The sequence below is a fragment of the Brachyhypopomus gauderio genome, chromosome 17 (assembly GCF_052324685.1).
Source record: "Brachyhypopomus gauderio isolate BG-103 chromosome 17, BGAUD_0.2, whole genome shotgun sequence".
NCBI classification, from domain to species: Eukaryota; Metazoa; Chordata; class Actinopteri; order Gymnotiformes; family Hypopomidae; genus Brachyhypopomus; species Brachyhypopomus gauderio.
This window is the reverse complement of record NC_135227.1, coordinates 19,693,087-19,697,704: the sequence shown is the minus strand read 5'-3', so window position 1 is coordinate 19,697,704 and position 4,618 is coordinate 19,693,087. Positions and strand designations below refer to the sequence as shown.

The following is a 4,618-nucleotide window of genomic DNA, read 5'->3' as shown; positions in this document are numbered from 1 at the left end:
CTTTAGTAATCCCTTTAGTAATCATTAAATGCCAAGTAACCATCTTGAATGTTATTTTGAATAAAAAAATCAGTCCAGATTGTTGTTGGCATCCGTCAGTCTTGAGACACTATGGAGTCACACTTTGGGTAGATGGTTTGGTGCAGCTTCAAGTATGACTGAACAGGCCAATCCTAGAATGATAATCTCTTCCACACTGCAAGCAGATGTAGTCAGTGTCTGGTAGATCACCCTGATATTGGGCCTTGCCTCTTAAGTCTCTCCATCTGTGTGTTTGTTTGATGCCATCGTAAATCCCCTTGATGTTGCCAATGTTAGCTGAAGTTGCCAGAACACGACCACCTAAGGGACTCCAACAGCAGGCGCAGAACCTCAGATTCCAGTAAACCTCACTAGTAATGTATTTATTGATTTCTTTGAAAATAAAATAGAGAATATTAGACAAAATATAAAACCTTTTATTGGTAATCCAACTGGTATGTCATCTGGTTTGGTCGATATTGATTTTAATTTTACATTATTAAACCTCTGATCAAGAAAACCAAATCTTGATCCGACTGTACTATTTATTTATATAGACCCATTTCAAACACATAATTTATATCCAAGATCATAGAAAAAGCTGTAGCCCAGCGATTATGCCTATATCTGCATAGGAATCACACATTTGAAAAGTTCCAATATGGATTTAGGCCACACCACAGTACTGAAACAGCCCTAGTCAAAGTAACAATTTATCTCCTCCTTACCTCAAATCAAGGCTATGTATCTCTGTTAGTGCTTCTTGATCTTAGTGCAGCTTTCAACACAATAGATCACAGGATCCTGCTAGAACGGTTAGAAAGCTGTGTTGGAATCTCAGGTACAGCCCTTTCATGGTTTTACCCTTACTTAACTAATCACTATCAGTTTGTAGAGCTCAAATATATTCCCTCCAAACGTACAAAAGTGAAATATGGGGTCCCGCAAGGCTCCATCTTAGGAATACTATTATTTACATTATATATGCTACCATTGGGCATAGTTATAAAACATGGTGTCAACTTTTGCTGCTATGCAGATGACACTCAACTTTATATATCAGCCAAACCTGGTGACAAACACAGTTTAGGAAAAATTGAGGCCTGCGTAAGAGATGTTAAATGCTAGATGTCTCTAATGTCCTTCAACCCAATTACCCTAACTGTATTCACTTTTAAGTCCAACATTAATAGAGGTCCCTCATTCAAGCCCAAACACCATCTGGGCATTACGATGCTAACATTGTCTGAAACGATTGTGCGTGTGGGACTTCCCAAAAATAAGAAACTTCCTCAAAATGTAAGTCATTTCCCCTTTAGGTGTACCGCGGATTTTGAATAAAACGGCCCTTAATACGGAAATGAATTCGCTCAGTGTTTCTTCGGGATTAGGAACTAACACTTTTTGCACAGACATATCAGCTAAATAGGGTTGCCACCTGTCCCGGTTTTACCGGGACTGTCCCGGTTTTCATGTCGCTGTCCCGGTTTTCCCGGGCTGTCCTGGTTTGTCCCGGTTTTCCTTCTTTTTATTATTCGGTCCCAGCAAAAAAAAATAATTAATTTAATGTCGCGGTTTTCCCTAGGTTAGTTCTGCACACTTTAAATCCGTCTTTTTTTTCTCGCTGTGTCCATTTTACATCCCCCCCATAACAATTTACGTTCTCTCCCCCCCCCCCCCCCCCCCCCCCATCAACAATTTACGTTCGCATATGACAGTGTTGAAGCAGGTTCGGGAGACGAGGCAGAAACCGCTTAATCCAGAAAATCCCGAGGAGGGAAACTTTATTTTCCACGCAACTCAAACAATAGCACTGTTTTCTCCTCCTCCCCTGGTGCGCGCAGGTGCCGCTCCCCCAGTGTCACTTAAAGGGCTAAAACTCCCTGAGTGGCCAAGTGCCTGTCTGTTAGGGAATTCACTGCGAGGAGTGGTAGTCGCTACACACGCCCCCCCAGAATTCACAAAAACAGACATGTTCATGCGGCGAGGGGGACGAATCAACCGGCCAGACCGGCTCACACCACCCGCCGGTGGGGCAGATGCACAGGCCGGTTGACCAGCAGGACGGGCAGGACCAATGACCGGGGGCCGCCCACGGCTCGCTGGACGTGCCGTCACCACAGCACCATCCAAATCCAAGTGGGCCGGCTTCAGACGGTCCACCGAAATGCTCTCGGGGACGCCTCTGATGTCCACCTTGAAGAACTTGTCCCCTGGCTCCAGCACTCGGAAAGGGCCATCGTAGACCGGGTGGAGGGGACTGCGGTGCACATCATGCCGTATGAACACAAACTTAACAGCACGCAAGGAAGGTGGAAAACGGGATCGCTGTAGGCCATGCTGAGAGGTGGGCACGGGGACAAAAGCACCTGAGAACTCATGAAGGGCCTGCCGCTGGTGGCCGGCGGACCACGGAGCAGTAGGACAAGGGAGAAAATCCCCGGGGACCCGCAAGGGCTGGCCATAGACTAGTTCGGCCGACGAAGCCTGGAGATCCTCTTTGGGGGGCGACCTGAGGCCCAGCATGACCCAGGGGAGCCTATCCACCCAGTTGCCATCCCGGAGGCTGGCCCGGAGCGCAGCTTTCATAGAGCGATGGAAACGCTCACAAAGCCCGTTGGCCTGGGGATGGTAGCCCGTCGTGTGCGGTGCAAGTGTACTCCGAGGCCCTCAGCCACACCGTTCCAGAGGGCAGAAGTGAACTGAGGCCAGCGGTCCGAGGACATATCCGACGGGACGCCAAACCATGCGACCCACACGCCAATAAACGCCCGGGCCACTTCCAAGGCCGTAGTGGAGGACAACGGTATGGCTTCCAGCCACCTCGTGGTCCTGTCGACGACGGTAAGGAGGTGAGAGAAACCACGGGAAGGTGGCAGCGGCCCCACTAAATCCACATGCACGTGGTCGAAACGCCGCTCCGGCACAGGAAACGAATCCAGCAGGGCTTTAATTGTAAGCGGACGGGCGATATGCTGGATAGCTTCCACCTTAGTAGGGAGTGGAACAACACCGGACCTGGAGATGCGGTGGCCGAGAAAATCAATAAGGTGAAGTCCGAACTGGCACTTCGACGGGTTGATGATCAGGCCGTGCTGGCTGAGATACTCGAACAGGATCCTAAAGTGCCACAGGTGCTCCGACCTTGAGGCGCTGGCCACTAAAATGTCATCCAGGTAGACAAAAAGGTAAGGCAAATCACGCAGGAAACTGTCCATGAGACGCTGGAATGTCTGAGCAGCATTTTTGAGGCCAAAAGGCATGTGGAGGAACTCGAACAGGCCGAAAGGAGTGATCACTGCCGTCTTCGGAATGTCCGCGGGATGCATGGGGACCTGGTGGTAGCCACGGACTAAGTCCACCTTTGAAAATATGACTTTTCCGGCCAGACAGGTAGAAAAATCTTGCCCATGAGGAACAGGATAGCGATCAGGAGTGGTGGCGTCATTAAGCCGGCGATAGTCACCGCAAGGGCGCCAGCTGCCGCCTGGTTTCTTGACAATGTGCAGCGGCGAGGCCCAGGGGCTGTCGGACCTACGCACAATATCCAGGCGCACCATCGTCCTAAACTCAGTTCTTGCTATTGCGAGCTTGGCGGGGTCCAAACGTCTAGCGCGAGCGTGAACAGGTGGGCCCGAGGTCGCGATGTGACGCTCAACCCCATGCCTGCTGCTGTCCAAAGAAAACGTGGGTTCTGTCAGACCAGGAAACTCCGCGAGGAGACATGAGAAATCATCCGAGACAGAGAACGCACCCGACAGGTCGGAGGAGCTTAAACGACTGAGCGAGTCTGTTCCTAATATCAACCAGCAAGCTGTTGGCACACAGGAAATCGGCACCTAAGAGGGGAGTGGAAACCTTCGCCAGCACAAAAGGCCATGTGAACCGCTGCCCACCGAAGCACAGTGGCATTGACCGTTGGCCGTACGTGGGAATAGAGCTCCCGTTGGCGGCCTCAAGGGCGGGGCCAGCGTGGCCTGACCTCATGTTCATCTCGGAGGCGGGCAGAACGCTCAACTGAGCGCCTGTGTCACAGAGGAAACGACGCCCCAAGACTGCGTCCATCAGGAAAAGCAGGCTACTGGAACGGCCGACGCCTGTAGCCGCTAGCAGGCATTGGCCCTCACTTTTCCCAGCTTCCTGAAACCGCATGGCGGCCGGCAGCTTCTGGCCTTGGCTCCGAAACGCGCGTGGTAAAATCATAGAGCCGGGGAGGGTGAAGGCATGGACGTGTAGACGGCAGCGCCAGAGGTGAGCGGAGGTGTACAGACCTGCGTGGCTGCAATACACTGCTTGGCCAAGAAAATCTTGTCGGCCTCCCTAGCTAACGCACGATAATCCCTGAGGGTAGAACCCGCCAAGGTTGCGTGAACGTCACTGGGTAACTGCTGAAGGAAAATCTCCCTGAACAGAAAACACAGCGGGTGGTCGCCCAGTAGGGACAGCATGTGATCCATCAGCTCCGAAGGTTTGGAATCGCCTAAACCAGACAGCGAAAGAAGCCTGCGGGCACGCTCCGACTCCGACAGCTCGAAAATTTGTAGGAGCAGCGACTTAAGGGCTTCATACTTATCGTCCTCCGGAGGGTCTTAAAGAA

General features: G+C 51.3%; 1 pseudogene; it reads right to left on the bottom strand.

The window, feature by feature from the left end:
* Positions 1-1,080: 1,080 nt before the first annotated feature.
* Positions 1,081-4,224, bottom strand: LOC143480288 (uncharacterized; annotated as a pseudogene).
* Between the last annotated feature and the right edge of the window lie 394 nt (positions 4,225-4,618).